Source organism: Ostrinia nubilalis, chromosome 14 (genome assembly GCF_963855985.1).
Source record: "Ostrinia nubilalis chromosome 14, ilOstNubi1.1, whole genome shotgun sequence".
Lineage (NCBI taxonomy): Eukaryota > Metazoa > Arthropoda > Insecta > Lepidoptera > Crambidae > Ostrinia > Ostrinia nubilalis.
This window is the reverse complement of record NC_087101.1, coordinates 366,607-388,160: the sequence shown is the minus strand read 5'-3', so window position 1 is coordinate 388,160 and position 21,554 is coordinate 366,607. Positions and strand designations below refer to the sequence as shown.

Sequence of the window (21,554 nt, the reverse complement as noted above, 5' to 3'; positions counted from 1 at the left end):
TTTTTCAAACATCTGCATTTAATAACGATACTGTCAAAAAAAAGAAATCTGAGAAAAGTCCACCCAAAAAAAGATACAAAATTATAAAGCCAACAAAATTCACAAAATTAACTCTATCTCCTAAACTAAGCAAAATCGTATAACATACATGGGGGTGATTTAGATACACCTTGATGTAAAGAATCTAAATTTTTCTTTCAGACCTCACTGTTTGGGCCACCCTGTATAATGTCTTTCATGCTAAAGAACATAGGAGTAGCCGCAAATACTGAATAAATATCCATTTCCTGGATCTTGGTTCCTTGACAATAAAATTATCAATCTATTTTATTTATTGCACTTTCCAGAGGCAACTGTCACTTATAGGCAGAACATAAAAGCGACGCGTTGTAAAAAACTCAGTAAAAACTCAGTAAAACTCATTTATTTCTGTAAGTAGGCTTTAAAAAAGCACTTTTACACGTCCCAGTATTATTGTTGTATTAATATAACCTGCAGTGGAATAACCGGTTAAGCGTACACCGAAACAAATATAAGGTTCTGTAACAATATTTCAGTATCATGTTATTATCCTTAAGTAGTAACCTAATTTCCAGTCTAATCCATTTGTAGGCAGGAACATCACTATAAAACTGGATCGTTCCCACTTTTCGTACCCATTACTGCAGTTAACCAGGAATTCAAGTAATGCTAAGTTAGACCCGGAACTCTATTTTTTTCGTATAAAGCTGATTGGTGGTGGGTCATACGCATATTTTTTAAATAATTCATTTAATTTAGTTTGAGTATAAAACGCATCTCTAAAAACACTCCTTAAATAAATATGTGCAATAGAAAATAATGATTTTATTTATATTGACTTAATAATATGCGCTACATCAATTAGGTGCGATACCAATCGGGGCTGATAATTGAGTTCAATTAGCTCGCATTACGCTAATGATACGGATGTCGAATGAATAAAATATACTGACAGCCAAACCGCAAGTCTTTTTTGTGTTCACATTAATATATCGCCGGTATGAAGAATCATCGTACTATCGGCACGTTCAAGTGGCAGTGTGTGAATCGTACTAAAATTACTAGCAAATTACTATAAAATCCTGCAACACTTTGTGGAAATAAAAGTCAAATATTTTCATAAATTTTATACCAAACTACGAGTAATACGATGATTACAGACTTCAGTGGGTGTTAAAACTAAACCAGTTAATTAAAACCTAATCATGCAAAGGATATACTGCCAGTATTGAGGAAGTTACTATTATATTACCGGTTCATGTACCTTTGCTAATCGACCTGTTGTTATGTACTATGTATTATTTGTTCCGCAAAACATATATTTTTTAGTTTATTTACTATACAACTTTTGTTCCGGAAATTTTTAGCAGCTTATGTTTTGTTAGTTAGCGATTGTGTAAACACTCAAATTACGCGGAAGATTTTTCAATTAATCGCGTAATCTATTTAGTACAATTAATGTTTGCACAATTAAAGTGTCTCACATCATTACATATTACATTGTGCATTATCTTATTGTTTTCTCTTTCATAGGGTTTTCTTTGGAAACCCCGCAATCACGGCGTTCGCACGCGCCGTAGAAACCCGGCCTATATGGTGCGCGGGCGCAGCGCTCTTTCCTTTGTTCGACCCCGTTTTTGCGTTTCCCGTACCGATATCGCGATTATGTGACGGCTTTTCTTTTGTTATTGGGTCGTTCAGCGACCTCATTCTGCTGACTATTGTTGCCATTGTAACGCTTACGTGAACTGCGCTATTAAAACTATATCTAACCTACTTTGACCTCGATGTTTTGTTGCTCTGTAATACTCTTCATACTTGTGTATTTCACGTTCAGCAAAAAAATATCGCTAGTAGTATTTATTTCAATACATTTTATTCAGTAAAAAGATCAATGACCCACCTCGAGCATTGTAGAATGTTTTTGCTGTTTTTTGTTGATGATCGCATCGATTGTACTCGCGCTCTCGTTTTCAACCATTTTTTTGTGTTATATCGTCACGGAATTATATAAAAATACTCTAGGTTTATTTTGTTTACTATGTGTAGTTTAACTGTTGAGTCACTACTAAACTGGTTTCTACTTTTACGTCTCAATCGAGCTCTTCGTAAAAGGGTCACTAATTTGCCTCGCTCTACATTCGCTGTTAATTGTAACCAATTTATCGGTAAAAAGTCGCAGAAAAAGGCGATTGACATGCACTTTCCTAGCAACACCACTCCGCTAATGGGGCATATAAACAAATGAGTGTCTCGGTAAGGCGTGATTAACAAACGGACCGGGGGAAAATGTCGAGCGTCCGGGAAGTGCGCTTCCCACTCCCTTCGTGGAAAGGCATTAACAAAGTTACCGATAATTAACATTAATTGTACTTTTTATAGTGCACTAGTCAAGTGTCCTGCAATTAATGAGGTACCTTCGTTTGAAGTCGACGATGACGATGAGATAAAAAGATTAATTAAGTTATAAGTATTTTAAATAATTAATTATTTTTGTAATACACTTCTTATAAAGATTTTAATATTTTGTAAAAAAGGAATCATAAAAACTCTACTTCATTATATTGCATTTTAGCAAAATGGAAGCGTGCCTTCTTAAATGTAAGTAGGTACGGTCCTTTGAAATTAAATTTCATAACTTATGCTTGGGTTTTTTACCTAAAATTTTAATATCAGTTTATCTACGATTATAATGGTACTTGTGTAATGGAAATTTGTAATGGTGTATTTCAATAAAATATGTTTTCATAAATAAACACAAGAGTGATGAGTGACACACTTCTGAAGGTTATTTAAATACATTGAAATATTCTGTTGGCAGAATAATTGAATCCCTTACCTCGGTATATTCAAATGTATTTGTTTCTGTCAGTCACCTTGAGTTGCCGGTATGAGTAAAAGAGACAAACAATATCGAAATAGTATGCTGTAGATGGTCTCCAGTGTTTGAATGGCACATGTTTTCGAGGCTAGGTCTCAAACAACATGAAATGGTAACGAGGACATGTTTGTGGGCACATTTCCAACAATTGGACGGATTTAATGAGGCTGTAATGTAACCTCGCGTTTGGTAAATTATACTTATTATATGAATGATAATGATATATTAATATAAGCGGAGCTATTATATGAAGTCAATTAAAATAGAAAACTCAGTTTACATAAATGAAATTCTTGCTTAATAGTGGATAAAAATATAGCTCAAGCACACAGCATCACATTCAAAAATTTATTGATGTTTTGTTAATGATCTGGGCCAATTTCTCTCTAATTGAAACAATAGTCTTAAGGTCGACAACTCACGCGAAAGAAGAAAAAGTAGAGTTTCTCAAATGAAAATTACTATAAGTAATGTTCGATAAATCATCTCAGAAAAACGTGGCCTTTATCGAATAGAGATCATTATCATCAAGCAAGATGGGACTTTTTCATATTGATGTCATTTTTATATTAAATCGAGTTCTACCGTATTCTACTTTCAGTAGAATATAATGTTTACTGTTTGTGACATATTTTTTTAAGGAACTACTTTATCGAAATCTTTAAATAAAAAACTTTCGTAAATTAAATGTATCTTTTTAAATGTAGAAAATATTGACTTTCGGGATTTACACATAGTTGCACGCGCTCTTATTTACAGAACGATCGATTAATGTGATAGAGAAGAATACACCTACTAATTGACACAAAAATGTATAAATTAATAGTGGATGCGGGCAGCGCAGGACCGTTCATTGTGGAAAACCTTGGGGGAGGCCTTTGTCCAGCAGTGGACGTCATTTGGCTGTAACGAACGAACGAATAGTGATAAACAGAGATTTGTTATAATCTTAAAGATCTTCTCCTTTGAGTGCTTTTCTAATGTAGTTCAGACGTAAAAGTAGGCGCACACCGTTGATTTTTAGTTGGCCGATAGTTGTGCCCGATTTTAAATTGTATGAAGAATCGGCCAAATCGAATCGGCGTGGTGTGCGCACTCATATACATGCCCATACTGATCAACAATCGGCAACAACAACTATCGGCCGACGAAAAATCAATTGTGTGCGCCTACTCTAAGCCAATTTATAGAAATGACGTCAAGGACACATGCTTTTCTGGGACCATATTATTGTTGTCAATAAACACTGAAGAGCATCGCAGCAACACTGGCCGTCAAAACCGGCCCTCACGGATTTCACTTTCGTCGGAGTCGCCGACCGCGTATCAGCTGATCTGCTCGTTAGCGAAATATAATTAATTTCGACTCGTACGAGATGTAACGCCACGCGTTCATTAGGGACACAGAAATCACTATCTTCTCCGTAATTACAGCGTGACGCAGATTTCTTTAAAAGGTGATGCGCAATTGGGGCAGATGCGAGTGTTCACTGCTGTCACACGTTCACGAGACCAGAATAACAAAAAGACAATTCGCACTCGTAATTACGGACCAATTGCGTGTTTTCTTGATGTAATAGTGCAGTCTGAGATGAAGATGAATGACTGAATGTAATGACGCCTCGTAAAATTCAATTTAGCTGTTCTGAGCTATAGCTCAATAAGCATTACCCTGTCAAATAATTATGATCCATTGGTTAGTGGATGAATTACAATCGCTCTCGGTATTTAGGTTACCTATATCGATATATTATGATTTTAATTATAATTTTATAAAATATAGTATAGCCTTTGCTTGGGAATTATTGGAGAAATTGTATTTGCTTTAGTTGTTATTTCATAGACTAGCGTCTCTATATTCTGCTTCATTATCGTTCGGGACACCCTCACCGTGGTAGAGTCAGTTGCGATTGTGGGATAACACAGATTTCAGAGTTTTTAAAGCTTTTCAGAATAATTTTAGTAGAATGGATTAACTCTACACAAACATAGGGTGATTGCTACAGTTATTGGCCCTTTAAGAGCGTTGTGTAAGTTAACTTGTGTAAAAAGTAACAAAAACTCGACTTTTGTTTACTTTTTATATTTTATTATGAGAAAACAATATTGCTGCTATTTAAGCTAGTACCTATTTGGTGTTATACGATAAGAATTACAATGATAATTTTAAAAATATCAGAGATCACATTAAATTTAGCTATTGGCCCCAAAATCACAGTAATTGGCTCCTAGAAGTACAGTTATTGGCCACCGAAAAAAACCCATAAAAATCACTGAAACTTCACGCTTTGTAATCCTAACTCATTTTGTCTTTCCTTAAGATTAGCTAAGAATTCGTCATCAGTATCACTCTTATCGATTTCTTCATCTATCTCATCATCGTCAGTACATTCAGTAACATTGTACTAATTGTGACAAAGATAACTGTCTCCTTCTTCTTCAGGAATATGCTGTTGCACAAGATTTATGAAAGACACGGTGACATTCAGAGCATACTAAAAGTCTATTTTTTATAAGCTTTTTGCAAATATTACAGATTTGATTGGATACAGATACATTATTCTTACTTTTTTTTATTTTAGCAGATTTCTTTTCTTCAGCTTTCCGTTTTCTGTCCTCTCTTTTATGTTCTCTTTCAATTTTCCGTTACCTTTTTTCTTTCTCGAGGATTTCTTTTTCTTTAGCTTTTTCTTCCAGAATCCTCTGATATTATGGTTACGGTAACGGTTCATCTCGTCGTTCTCGTTCGTCTACAAGTACCTATCTCATCTTCTTGGGTCCCAGTTTTAGGGTCTTTTGTCTCTCTTTCTTTATCTCTAGTTTGAAGTTCTCCTATTTCACTCAATGTTGATTCTTTCTCCCGACTTATAGGTTCAGGTTCATCTGTAACTTCCGCTTCCAATCCATTTTGCTTATAATAAATAGTCCCACAAACGATAGAGAATAAAAAAAAATCATTGTTTTGCATTTCAGGTATTATTTGTTTTATTTTTTTTAAACTGATTAAGTGTTTCTGTTCCAACTACTTATACCAACCTTAGTATACTGTGTTACCTACGGCATCTTGTAACAATCTAGGTAAAGTAAATCAATAAAAATAGTTATTGGCCGTGCATAAGTGTCAGTAATTGGCCCCCCGGCTAATTACTGATCCTAATAGGTTAGGACGTTAGCATTTTAATAGCAAATATTTAAGGGTTAAATTAACTTAATCTTGAATAAAAATGCAATAAAAGTAAAATTTAATTATTGGCCACCCATGGCCAATAACTGAAATAAATTGAAACGTGGTATAGTTATTGGCCGGTCTAATTTTAAAGTTATTTTATTCCAAAACAAAGTAACTTAATCTATCTACATAAGCTACCATTTATCTCTTTACAAAAAAAAACAGTAAAATTACTATAACAAGAAAAAACAATTAAATTACGAACAATATTCATAAATATTTACCTTAAAATTTTGACAAGCATGCGGCTACTCGGACGACTCGTTGTCGAAAGAAAGCTTCTGCTGTTTAGAGTGCCATCTGTTCTTACTCTGACATACTACATTGGACAGCGTATTGCTCAGAGAAAGTATTTGTGTCTCTTTTCCACTCTTAATAACGTACATATGCTTGTTTATTTTTATTTTAGCCAAGGTGGCCAATAACTATGTACAGGCCAATTACTATAGCAATCACCCTACATATTCTATTTTGTCAGTTTCTGCTAAGCTTAAAGGCGTTTACTTAGGTATCGTGACTTCATTTTCATCCCACCAAGACCTGTGTGTGTCAAGGATGTCGTGAATCGTAAGCAATTGCATGTACAACAGCACTTCGGACTTCCAACACACGTATGTTGCAAAATAGCACTTATAACAGATACGTAAGATGCTACAGTGTGTATCTTGATATGCTGTAGTCTGTACTTATGGTGTGGTTGGCATTTGCGCTCGCGCACGTTTGACACCGCATTGTGTGATCCATTATGTTCTGGCATTTGATTAGACACTTTATGTAAAGATTAATACTTATTGCTTGATATAAAATGTTTAAGGGGTTTGAATTGAAAGTGTCTAAAGCCGTGATAAGATTTATCAATCGTTTGGAAAAAAAAGCAAAATTATCGGTTGTTCTAATCGATAAGGTATCTGAAAGTAAACTAACCTAAACGAGAAAGGATGTTAATCCCGATGGCAAAACGATACAATCTAAATCAGCACATCAATCACGCGAGCCGAATCCGCGAACCGGCGCTGACGGGGCCGCGCGCTGACATTAGTGTGTCAACTCAAGAGCGCGCCAAAAACGGAAGTGTTATGATGCATAATCGGCACATTGCGCAACCGCAAGGAAACCGAATCAAATCAAAATAAGAAAGCATCGAATTCCATTATAATTACAAAATCGGAATCGGCGTGTTTGGGTGCAGGTGAAAGCACGTTACGTCATGTTACGGCGATTGGTCGCGGCGCGGGCGCGGGCTCGAGCGCTTCCGAAGACGCCCGAGAGGCTCCGATCGCGGCCGATACTTCGCGACATGCTTTTCGGATTTATTACTGACAATGACTGTTCCCACGCGGCGTTACGTGAGACCAAAATCTGGTGTGTAATTACTAATTAGAGAGTCGGACGATGGTTTTGACATAATACGCGTCAGTATCGCCTGCTAACGTTGCGGATTTCTCGGAGGCGTCTAATTATGTATTGTACCGATCGCAGTCGTGTGCCCAAAGCATGTGTTAACATTGCTTGCATAACACATCCATCAGAGTAATTCAGGCACAGGTTTTATTGTGTAGTTAAACGTTTTGAAACTGATGTTAAAGGTACGCGTTTTAGTACCGATGTTATCGATGAATAAAACAATGGAAGGTTTTTGTTTGACCCACTTAGATAAGTGTGTAGAGATGGGTAAGTGCTAATAATCCGATTAATAGCAATTGGCTAGTAACGGATTAAAAGCAGTTATTAGCCATTAATAGCCAATAATAGCCGATTTCAGATGGTAACCCTGCTATTAATGTTATACTAATGATTAAACATATCCCTTCATAGTTTACAAATTTAGCACTTGAAATTTGGAAGGGACGTAGCTTAGATACCGTAGAGGTGCATTAAGAAAGGAATACCCGAAATTCCCACGGGCACGGGAATTAGCGGGAAAATCCTTTTGTATGAAAAATCTAAACGGCTTAAGTGAGACGCTTGAAATTTGGCATGCAGGTACCTTAGTAAACTTAAAGCTTAGTTACAAGAGGATATTGCACAATTCCCACGGGAACGGGAGTTAGCGGGAAAAAAACTTTTGTATGAAAAAATCTAAACCACGTAAGATAGACGCTTGAAATTTGGCATGCAGCAGGTACCTTAGTAAAGTCAAAGCTTAGTTACAAGAGGATATTGCAAAATTCCCACGGGAACGGGAGTTAGCGGGAAAAAACATTTGTATGAAAAAATCTAAACCACGTAAGATAGACGCTTGAAATTTGGCATGCAGATACCTTAGTAAACTCAAAGCTTAGTCACAAGAGGATATTGCAAAATTCCCACGGGAACGGGAGTTAGCGGGAAAAAACACATGTATGAAAAAATCTAAACCGCGTAAGATAGATGTAGGGGCTAAAACGGGATCCACGCGTACGAAATCGCGGGCGGCCGCTCGTCTAAATATATAAAAGGAGAAACTGACTGACTTAGTGACATATCAACGCACAGCCTAAACGGCTAAACGTATGTACTTGAAATTTGGAAGGGACGTAGCTTAGGTACCGTAGAGGTGCACTAAGAAAGGAATTCCCGAAATTCCTACGGGAACGGGAATTAGCGGGAAAATCCTTTGGTATGAAAAATCTAAACCGCTTAAGTTAGACGCTTGAAATTTGGCATGCAGGTACCTTAGTAAACTTAAAGCTTAATTACAAAAGGAGATTGCAAAATTCCAACGGGAACGGGAATCAGCGGGAAAAAACATTTGTATGAAAAAATCTAAACCGCGTAAGATAGACGCTTGAAATTTGGCATGCAGGTAAGTTTACTAATGTACCTACATGCCAAATTTCAAGCGTCTGACTTAAGCGGTTTAGATTTTTCATACAAAAGGATTTTCCCGCTAATACCCGTTCCCGTGGGAATTTCGGGAATTCCTTGTTGTAACTAAGCTTTAAGTTTACTAATGTACCTACATGCCAAATTTCAAGCGTCTAACTTAAGCGGTTTAGATTTTTCATACAAAAGGATTTTCCCGCTAATTCCCGTTCCCTTGGGAATTTTGGTAATTCCTTTCTTAGTGCACCTCTACGGTATTTAAGCTACGTCCCTTCCAAATTTCAAGTGCCTACGTTTAGCCGTTTAGGCTGTGCGTTGAGTGTCACTAAGTCAGTCAGTTTCTGCTTTTTTATATTTAGATTCTTTTTTAACTACAATGTCTTTTATATAAATTACATTGATGTTTTTTAATATTTTAGTTCTTTTTTGTTTCTTTGAGTAATATTTGATTTTAATATTGATTTGATTTTAAAGGTGGAAGAAAAAACGTAAGAAACTATTAATAGCAGGGTTACTAGCCAATGGATGGCTAATAATGGCTATTAATAGATAATTATCAGTTATTATCCAAACTAGCTGGCTACAAACCCATCTCTATAAGTGTGTAAAATGAAAACTACTTCTGGCCATTCTTTTAACCACTGATTAGAATGAAACCTATTATGTACTGGACTATTATTTGCATATGCCCTTCTAGAGTAAAAAAATAGAGTAAATGAGAGTAGGTCATTGACCAATTAGGCCATATTTAACTGAAACATTCGAATTCTATTTAGTAGAGTTCATAAATCTAAAGTCAAGAAAAACAACTAAATTAAATACAAAACGTCAGTTATCTACATTAAATATAGAGCTAATGAAATTAAGCTTTAGAATATTTTAAAATGAGCTTTTCAACAAACCATGAACTTCATTGTGAAGAGCGAAGATTTTAAATAATTACCAGAAAATCGTGAGAATCAAATAGAAGATAAAATCTACATTAATTTTAATCTTATTTTTGGCAATAACCTATTGCATAAAAGTTATAACGGTATTGCGGAAAAGACAATAATCGCACAAAATAAGCGCTACAGACATGCTCTTATGTTGTTATGTTTAATTCATATTCATTCTACAAGATAGAAATCTAAGCACTCGCTTAACGCTGATGATCTTTTATGTCCATGATATGAAAGTGAAGTGATTGTTTATGCGAACTGTGCGTGGTTATTTCATTACGCGAATATCAATTATCTTTATGGGGCATAATAACTGTGATTCTGACCGACGACCTCTATTAAATGTTAGTAGATCATCTTTTTGTTAAAGTGAAAACTGCTGTTAAAACAAATTTTAACGGTTTTTACTGAACTGAACCGGATTCGTTGGTCGGTGGTAACATGAGAAACAACACTTTAACCATATTTTATCATAGAAATACGTTCAGTTGGCTTTAATTATAATCCCGGAGTAAGTAATAATATTGCTAATAATGAAACTGGAACGTATGTAAGCGTTTACAAGACTTAATGAACGTTTATTTACGATTTTATTACAAATAAGCCGGATGGAGCAATTCTTCCGATCGTGACCGCGGCGCGTGCTTAACTGTAAGGTTTGAATCGCCTGAGTTGTCGACAAACGAGATCTTTATTGCAATACAACGTATTTTTTCAAATTAACGATTAGTTGATTTTTTCTGGCAAAGAGATTGTCTTTCATTCAGTTGTTCATTGGCTTTGTGGATATTACTAAATACAGAAGATATGAATCTTATTTCCAACGACATGTTAGGAGTTAAAGGTGTCATAGACAATCGTTTATTTTGAATTTTTCCAAGGTTCGTAATAAGTACGGTAGGTAATATTCACTAGCTTAGCATCGTGACACCAAGTCACGATGATTAGATATCAACGAATTCCTTTCTTGTATAGTTGTATGCAGTTGCGTCATGAGTTAAATTGATTATACTTAATAAAAAAAAATTAAACAGATTCTTATTATGTGAATATTAAACTTAACTAAGCCGGGAAATGTCGCGTGTCAATAAAACATTGCTATAATTGGCTTAGTAAACAATAAGTTTAATATTGTACAACGAGAATTAATTACTTATTGTAATTATCAAATTAATTATCATCTACTCAACCACCAATCTACTGACACTCAGGCTTATACAAAGATTTTTTTCGAACTTGATGACGACCAGTTGTACTTGAGACACACTGAATTTAGGGTATTTCTTGCCTTTTAGCACCTTTAAGCATAATCAAGTTTAGAGATTATACAAAGAGGATACGGTGTGTATCACGCAGCTTGCCTTTCGGTATCTTTCCAATTTATCGCCCTGTGCTTGCGCATAATGCACTGATCTAATTCACACGAGAAATTCATCTGGTTGCTCAATTGCACCGTGTTGTTGCAACGTTCGATTGTCGTGCGCACATGTCACCGTTTAGTTGGATGGTGCAACAGTCATTAGGTACCTTTACATACCGATTTGCATCATTAGATGCTAGAGACATATTCAGGCTTGATTTATTATTGAGTTTGATCATTTGAACGACCCACTTCAGTCAGAATACCTTAACCTAACAAACAAACTATTTTCACGACTTTTCTTAAGTTATTTTTTATTTATTTTATTTTATAATTATCTGTTTTTCATAATTTTATTTTTCTTTTAAGATTTCCATGGCCAGGGAATCATTTTTCAGTAAGTCTTACGATTACTACTACTACTGTACTAAGACTTGAGTTAATGGGTTAAAGGGCTGGCCTAGTGGTATGTCGAGAATTTTCTTGTAACCTGAAAACTTTACGTCTTGCATCACAAAATTGGGTCCAGCTTTCGCAAAGCGCGAATCGGTCATTCTTTTGTTGGGATGCGTATGTGCATTATGTAAGTACGTGTTTGAAAGCGAAAGCGCGCGTGGACAGCCTGCAGATTGATGGGCGAGCGCGGCGATGGAGTATGCTCTAATGCGCCATGCTCAAGGTTGGCTCGCTTTTGATTCGAGAGGGGTCACCGAACTGATACTTCATTAGTTAGGTGCACGTGTTATGAAGCTTTCAAATAGTGAAGCTATCGCGTAAGGTATTAGGTAATCGAATGGTCCGAGTTTTTGAAGGCGTTACATTTTAATTTGGCTAATAGTGGCTCTGACTTTTAGGATAGGATGACCTTTACCTATTTGGGATAAGGGTAGAGTCTAATCTGGATTCGATTTGGGATTTTCTATTGTTTAGTAGTGGCTGAATTCTGAAAACGGCCAATTTGAGATTCTAACGCCGTAGGGTTATGTGCTTTCAACGAGAGGGTCTGCTGAAAATTGATCCCGGGAGTAAAATTGTCTTGTCTGATCAGAATGTAGCGTTGTGTATAACATACTTGAAATATTTCGAATTATTTTGTTTATATAAAATTGTCGACTCTCAATCGTCTCTCTAGACAGTGTCTACTAACATGCAGAATTACACACGTTTTATTCAGCAAATTTGCACTAAATAGCTAATGTATGTAATGGTCACATTCACGTCTACTGCACTTACACTTTCTAAAACAAACTTTGGTAAATTACCGAGCACAATAGTAGAGTGGATGGCAGCCTTTACGATTCAATGACACCTACTACAATTTGGCGCGAAAACGTAACTCCAAGTTTTTGCCAGTGGATTTTCCGGCGAGTTTCCATAGCCGTATGTCGCTAGAAAGCCCGGTCATCGTCAACTCACCGTGCGCGTCCCGCCGTAGAAAGTGAAACTGTCAGCGCTGGCGCATACTCTGGAATCACTTTCCTTCACACACTCACTCGGTCCACAAGCACAAAACACTGGGAACTCGCTGGTCCAAATTGTCAAATTCGAACGCGATTCTTTTCGCAAGTTTGTAACACTTGTTGATGTTGTTGTGCGCGTTGCTTGGCGCGTCAGGTGCGACTGTGCTGGAGAGAGCGCGCGCGCGCCGTTGTGCAACGCGCCGATGGGAGGGCAGGGGATTTCGTTTCTTGCTCTCTTGGAGAGATCCTTATTGCTGAACTTTGAACCGAGGTTGGAGATCACTGCGTATCGAGCCTGGGTTCGATTGTTTTATCTCCTCGTCATCTGAGCGCGCCCGAGTGACTGCGCAGCCTGAGAGCGCATGTAGAGCGGAACATGAAACCCACTGAATAATCTTGCCGGCAGTTTTGCTAATGTTTGTTTTAGATTTCTTAAATGTATTTCACATTTGTTACAAAGTCGTTTCTGCTGCTGTTAATTTATTTTATCAAAAGCATACAAATATGATATGAATATTTTCATCCATTCATTAAGCAATAAAAACATTCATATCCAACTTTTATTATTTTTGAGATTTAATTACAAATTAAACTACTTAAACTTACCTATGTTCTTTTTATAGTTCCCTTCTAGTTGTTTACTAAAAATTACGTTAATTGAAATTAGTTTAGGTTCAACGTAACAGACAGACCGAGCTAGTTACATTCGTATTTTAATATTATGTTTGGATACTGTTGAAAGTTGAAAGGAGGCGACAAATTTATTTTTTTAATATTTCTGATAATAATTATAATTAGTTATTATTAGTTAAAAATAGTTCGAATATTTTTTAAAGCAAAGTTGCAGAGAGTCGGACAGTGACCTGAATCGCGTCAACTTTTATTTTACGTTTCCGTGTCCAACCGCTCTTACGCAATTACTTTTAGCTTTATGTTGGCGAAGAAATGCTAACATAAGCACTGTCATCGCTAGGACAGAGTTACTAACTAAGCATTCGATAGAATATGCGTGTTTCTTTTTTAAAAGCCTTCTTTCCCTGATCTTTGCACCGCAATGCACTCCCGTTTGATCGCATTGTCAAGTAATCTCTACTCTAGTCAATATGACGTACTTTTTAAGCACTGGTTTATAGATTTAGTCTTCATGAAGTCGCAAACAGAAACTGTGCGACAACTTGTAAACGTGTCTTAGGCCCAGAACAGACGGTGAAACGCAACTGCAACGAAACTGCAACTGCTAGCACAGAATAATAATAAGTACTACGTACAGAAGTTTTACTTCGCGAAGGTATTTTAAAAAAATGTATGCTCAATGTCATTAACAATATGGTGTAATTTAGCCTGTCTCAAGAGTCAAGCACCATTTTGTTGACAAACGTCAGTGATCGGCACTGCGCCGAAGCTATAGGGCTCACTTCGGTAAAATGATATGACGTGAGGTGCCAAACTGCGGAAAATGGCGGAGGAAATACATGATTTAGCATGAATTATCATGAATAATATTAACTACTTATTTACCTCTCAGTGTCTTGAGACAACTTAAAAAAGTACATTCTGTGTTTTTATTATTATTTAGGCAGTTAAATACTGCACAGTATTTAGTACACCATTTTCTTTATTTTCTTTCATCATACACAAGAATACGCGTGCGTGAGTCAATGTTCGCTCGTATGTGAGGCCTTGTCGAATAGTATCCTGTAGGTGGGCCATCGTGCGTGTTTTGTTTTCGATGTAAACTCGCGGAGATGAACAGGCCTGCTGCTAGTTACTTTTGAGTTGCATCTAAGTTTGCGAACGCGAAGCAACTGAAAGTTTCAAACTGATCGCGTCATGTGTGGTCTCTCAACGAACGCTATGGCAGAAACTTAAATGCAACTCAAAAGTAACTAGCAGTTGCAGTTTCGTTGCAGTTGCGTTTCACCGTCTGTTCTGGGCCTTAGCGATCTCTACCTCGTATTGATCGTAATCGAATGTTATCCTGCCAGAACCTTGGAAACATAAGAAATCTCCCTGAAGCTTGGTGTTACTTCGTCAAAATATTATCCATTTTTCCCAATTCAAACAGTTAATTACTCATTTAAATGAACGAAATATAAATAAACTGTCACCAAGTCATACTATCGTGTTGATTACGTGAATATTTTAAGTCTGTTTAGATTGTTTTAAATGAATTAAGATATTTTCATTAACAAATCTGGCTCGATGCGTAGACGCAGCGGCAGCGCGTGACGCAATAGAATGCGTGCTCTACAAGTGAAACCTTATGACCATTGGGTGAAGTAGATTTATAGGTATACGCATGTGGACTTTACCAGTTAATTTATTTATTGTTATGCACTGTACTATTTTTCTTTTGATTGTATTCCGGACTCATGACATGCTATCTATGACATCACATGGGTACCTACACTACCTACCTTGCTTCCTAGACTGAATTTATGTTACTTTAAATGCACTGTTTATCAGCTAGTCGAAAACTAAACATGGAGTTTTTTTATCAATTATGTTTTATCAAATCTATTATGATCATAAGTTAAATGAAATAAAGCAGTATCTTACTACAATACAGATTTACTTCACACTTACACTCTCACTACAGAAAATACTGAAAAAACAAGAGAAAATGCACTGAAAATTAATCAACTATCTTAATATTTTTTTATATTAATTAAAACGGCAATTAATGTTTAATTGTTAGTCCAGATCACGAAGAAACTTACAAGACGTCAACGAGTCGCGTTTATTAAGTCACTTAAAAGATTCATCAAGTTGTGGAAGTGCACTAAACGTTTGAAACAAATTACGTCCATCTCTTTGTATTCATATAATATTTGGAAAAAAATAAGTCAATGCTTATTTTCTAACACCTGACATATTTAAAATGGATTCTATCATTTCCGGGCTAACAATAAACCGCAACAATTTCTTTTTAGTGACAGACAGCGATGCGGTGAAACCCAATTGTTTATGACTTTATCAAATTAATACTTAGTAGGTACTAGCTTCCTAGAAGAGAGAAAATTGGAAAAGATACCAATACATTAAATTTCTCAAAAAATATTTTAGTAAAAAATTAAGTTTTCAAATAAAATAATGTTCGAATGAAATGTCCAATGATTTTCTAAAATCATTGGTGCTAATGCAGTGTTTCTTTTTAAATATAATTGTTGCAAAATATATTTTTTAAATTGACGAATGAAATTATAATAAAAATTAAGGAAGGGTTTTATTTGCGATTATCATTACCAGTTTATGAACTGGGAAATGTATACTGCGAGTATTAAACGGTCACGGTTACTTTTTGATATTAGCTATTTTAATGATCAGGTTTTTACCGGCATTAAATACCTATTTAAAATTGTTCCCTACGACTTTCCTATTTTAACCGACTTCGAAAAAGGATGATGTTCTCATGTGTAAAAGTTTCCCTCTGACCATAGAAAACGATATTTCCGCAAATCCTGCAACCTGAAATCAGAATCAGAGGTGGAATTGTGTAAAGCAATCGTTATCATTGAACAGTTCATAACGTACGATTATTCTGTCAAACCCGCCTGCCAAGCGTGGGGATTATGGCAAAACCCTCCACTATAGTGGAGGAGGCTCATAGTCCAGTAGTGGACTGTAAAGGGCTGTTGATGATGATTCTGTCAAAATTCCAACTCAGAACCGTTAATGGCGCAGGATAATGTTTATTTAACTATCTTAGCAAATTATATAGTAAAATGCTCGTAGATAAAAGCAAGATAGATATTTATCAGTGGATTCATCTCACGGTAAAAACTAGGTGAATTAATTAAAACTACTCTTAGTTTTAATTGTATCATAATTATTCCAATTCAATTATACTTTTACTAACAATAAATACCTCGTTTTCACTTTCAAAAACTAGAACTTGAAAGTAAAAGTTGATAAAAAGTATCCATACGGATAAAGTTTCATTTTGTTTTGTTCGTTTAATTTGCTATAATGCGATCAAACGAATGGACATTATATCAAAGTGAATATAAATTAGTACTTTCGGATGGCAACATTATTGAAAAGAATTTAACATTTCGCAGGGATCGTCAGGTTTGCATACATTTCCATGCAAAATATTTTAAATAGACATAAATATTAGAAATAGTCCCATTAAAAGCCGATGCAACATTATAATGTGTGGGAAAGTATGCCTGTGCATAAATAATGCAAATCCTCCAACCAAAATATTTTCTAAAATCTAGGCATGGAAGTTTCCATTGTAGTTTGAAAAATAATGAAAATTATCTGCTTCGTAACACAAGGAGAATATCAACTCGAAAGTTAAAATGAAAAGTGTCGTCAAAGAAGTTCACTGCGTGGAAGTTTCCGTAGGGGAAAAGCGTCATCATTGCTTTATTGTCTTGCACTTGGCCGTTATGGCGCCGAAACCGCCATAACATGCACGTGTGCGGGCGATATTCTGTCAATTTTACTAAAGATACGTACGAAACCTTTGAAGGCACGAACGGTGAAATCCTACGTAAAGTGTTTATATGAGACTTATGTAATCAGTGTCCAAAGTAATGTCGGTATTAAAACCGCCCTTTTATGGCCCTGGCTACACCTCCATATCATTGAGCATAAGATGACCACGGGCGTGTCCCGGACCACTCGCAGAACACCAGTTTGGTGGCAACATATTAATGAACCAGTCCCAAACTCCCAAGACAAAGCACAACGGAAGGGCGCGCCCAGCGAAATTCGTATGCAAACACCGGCTGTCACCTTTCACATTCTTTACTTGCGAAAATATTATTTATTTGGTGGTGGTTACGGAACAACTAAAATAATTTAATATTTTTTTAACCCGAATAAAACTTTTCACCAATCAGCTTTTAATTACATTTCTTATTAAGGCCGGGTAACAGAGAAAATGGCTAAAATGAGGTTTTCATTTTTCATTTTTGAGGTACTAAACAGTAAAATAAAAGGCTAAGATTTTTTTTGGGCATAGTTGAGGATATTTTCTAGGGCTATTAACGGATGGAAACACGATTTGATGAAGTTGACTCGATAGAATAAATTCCCAAAGTTACCTCTATTCGTTTTCTAATAATGGTTTTATTTTTAAAATAAGCGATTTGAGATTCTGAATCTTTTACTAAACTAAAGTTCAGAAATAACTTGAGGGCTTTTAACGGATGAAATTTTTATATTGCGTCTTATTTAGTTACTATGTTAAAAAATGTGGAAAAAATCGCCCATGACGGCTTGGACAATCTCAATCAGTCGCGCGGTGGCGCTTACGGAGGACGGACGCGTGCCAGTTTTTTGGCCGTGACAGTTCTCGATTTGTCAATATTTTTGACAATGATGACTTTGATGAGTCACAGTATAATAATACCAGTGTTACTGGAGAAAGCTAAAATTTTTGATAATTAAGAATTCTGAATTTTGTCTACCTATTGAAATTTAAATCGTTGGCATCCTTTTAAACTAAGACTCTACTCATGATACATTCCTCTAATATGAGACAAAACCAATGAGTTAAAATTACATTTTAATAGTACCTACATACAATCGTCTTCACTCTTTAGAAGAGCACACTGACACAAATAAATAAATAAAAATTAGGTCAGTGGGTCAAATATAGGGGCAGCTGCACGTCACTGAAAGACGATTCTGTTTACTCGGCATCTGGGCTGGAGAACATGAATCCTTGCTTACAGATGCAGATGTAAATAGAGTTATAATTGGACAAATTTTACATGAAATGTTTAACAGAACTCAGTTAAAAGACACATACATGGAATACCAATAAGGTTGCGGAGGGAAAGCTACCTATTATAAACTAGCGGCCGCCCGCGACTTCGTTCGCGTGGACCTCGTTTTACCCCCGTTAGATATGATGTTTTACCTCATTTTACCCATGTTGATAGATGGCGTTTCACGGTTTCCCCCGAATGAATATTTACGAACGTCATACCGTAGTTTGTCCAGTGCTGTAGATTTTAACCAATGACGATAGATGGCGCTTTTAGACACGTCTTATTTATTTATTGAAATTTATTTGCCACATATCGTCATAATGTTAATCTGGGTTATAAACAATAATACTGTAAAGTTTCAACAAAATCCGTTCAGTAGTTTTTGCGTGAAAGAGTAACAAACATCCAGACATCATGACATCCAGACATCCAAACTTTCGCCTTTATAATATTAGTAGGATATTTCACAATCCAAACTAATATTTACTATTTAGCATTTACTTACAGTAAATATTAGTTTGGATCGTGAAATATTTAAAATAAAAAAAGAATAAAACAAAATAGGGTTTCAAATTACCTATCTATAATCTAATATTATAAAGAGGTAAAGTTTGTGTGTTTGTATATTTGTTAAATTGTAAGGGGTAATCTCGGGATCTACTGAACTGATTTTAAAAAATCTTTCACCAATAGAAAGCCACATTATATCTGAGTGTAATAAGTTATATAAAAACCAAAAAATTCCACGCGGGCGAAGCGGCGGGCAGAAAGCTAGTTTATTTATAATTATGTAAGAGCATAATTATTAAAGTCGAAGTCAAACATTCTTTATTTGTGTGGACCTATATTAACGAGAGATTACAAGGCGTCAAATATTTCAAGAAAAAAATTAAAAACTATTAAAAAGCTAAATTTTGCTCTCATGGAGCCTTTACCTACTCTGACAAATTAAGACTTAGAGAAGAAACTAATAATAAAACTATTTAACTGTCCTGCAATGAAAAGCTTGATCGGGTACAACACCTCAAGTTATTTCAGAACTTGATTTCATTAAAAGACTCCGAATATCAAATCGCTTAGGTATCTAAAGTCAAACGATTCTGAAATGTCAAGTGGACTAATGAATAACCCATTAAGATAGTAGCGCCCTCCTGTCAATGACATACCTGGAACGATAGAGTTTTGAACAACTAATAAAAATGCTTTGTCCTAAATGACTGACGGATATCGTAGAGACCTGAAAGTTGGAAGGTGTGTTCTTTTTATGACGTAGGCATCTCATAAGAAAAGATTTTCCAAAATGGGGTCATGAAATGAAGGGGGTGAAAAAAGGGGGCAAAATTTGTATGGGACAAAGTGATTCCTTGGTTCAATCTACTTGAAATTTAGTTTAACAATACCTTAATATAATTCATGAAAGACGTGTGGAACGGGTAGAAAGTAATTATGGCAGTCATTTTCTTCGAAGTTGATATCAATACTACTTAGTGCCTTTGATTTAATTACTTTTTATTTTTACAAGTGTTTGAAAACTCCATTTCAGATTGTGTTCAATGTCAAGTGAAATCTCAAATTGAAATGTCTCAATCTCAATGAGGAGACTCTGTATTTATTCCTAGAATTCCCCAAACACCGTCAAATTACCCTTTCGAATTCAAGACAGTGCAGTTTCCCATCAGTCTGCTTCGTAATGACTATAAACAAAGCTCAAAGTCAAACTCTAGGGACCTCTGCTTAAACTCCCATGAGTGCACAGATGTACGCAGGTAACCGCGTGTGATGCTTATAGCAATTTTCGATAGGTACAGAACCCCGTACATACGTCATACATATTATAGAAAGAAAACACCCAGACCAATACAAACAAATATGTTTCTGCAATTTTAGTATGATATTTTTATTTATTAATAAACAAAGAGACTGAACAAAATTGATGCGTACCTATACTGATTAATGTTATTAACCACATGCAAAGCTTCGTGATTTGCAACAACTATAATTTATTATCTAAGCTCTAAATAATCGCTACTAAGAGTAACTTATCATAAAAAAAAAATCCAATCGCTCAAGCTCACAAGGGCCTACCGATAGGTCGGGTGACGTAATCTTGAAATTCTTTAAGCCGGCGCAGAACTTCCAGAAGGTCGGGCGACGCCACGGCCACTTTGAACAGTGTTTACTTCTGCAGTTATATTTTATATTTATTCGATTCTAGAATATATTCCCAAAAAGTCTGAAAGGTGTTTTAATTTGTATCACTTGGATATGATTTCTATTAGAAAGTGTTGTGAGTGTGACGCTTGAAGGGAAGGAAGTCAACCTAACCTAACCAACTGCGTATTTCTATACTGTGTAGCTGGAAATTGTGGCGGGAGCTCTTTGACTCGCTGTTTTCGGCGAAGAATTGCGCGCGCAGATTTTGACAGCGCGAAATACCTACTTTAGAAGAAATACCAAGCCTTAAATTGAATTTACACAATTAATACTTTCATACTGATTAACAGCCCGAGCCCGACCCAGCTCTACAACGACTTAGTCTGTAGTCTGTCTGCGGGGTGTAGATCTATAGGATCCAGGTCTAGCTAGATCGATTTCTTATCTGTCAACAAACACTCCAATATTTACCCAAAGTTTTGTTGTTTTACTTCAGTTCATTTGTTAAAGTTCGGCATAAAAAAACTACAGCGAAAAGATGTCATAGATAGAAGGTACAAAACCTGATTTATTGTCCTACGTATTAGTCAACTTGCATTCTATGGCTAATACAGGGATCAGGCGGAACCATAATAAAACATCGTTTTAATCTCTGACTCATCCATTATTTTTAAAAGATTAATTATGATTAATGATGCTCGCTGTTTGTCAGAAACTTACGTTAAATATCAGTAGGCAACCTCTGACCTACAGCTACAATTAAAATTGACAAGGTTTGGACATCAATTACGTATCTCTCATGTAGATCGGCGCGCCAAAAACATTCCTTTCTACACAATGTCGTGTCATTTCTGGTGCCCGATCTTACGATAAGCTTATGAGGAGACGCTACTATATAGTAATACAGTAGGCTTACTGCTCGCTAAGCTAATCTATCTCAATATTCTTTGAGGAATTTATTACCTTCTCTTATCA

The 21,554-nt window shown here is 35.8% G+C and overlaps 1 protein-coding gene across 1 annotated transcript in view; it reads right to left on the bottom strand.

Annotated features, from left to right (window-relative positions):
• The window catches only part of LOC135077943 (uncharacterized), a 30,598-nt gene extending 17,739 nt beyond the window's left edge, over positions 1 to 12,859 (bottom strand). Inside the window, exon 1 of the mRNA XM_063972473.1 lies at positions 12,653 to 12,859. The gene's annotated coding sequence lies outside the window, so the exon portion shown is untranslated. The remainder of the gene's footprint in view (positions 1 to 12,652) is intronic.
• Positions 12,860 to 21,554: the final 8,695 nt, after the last annotated feature.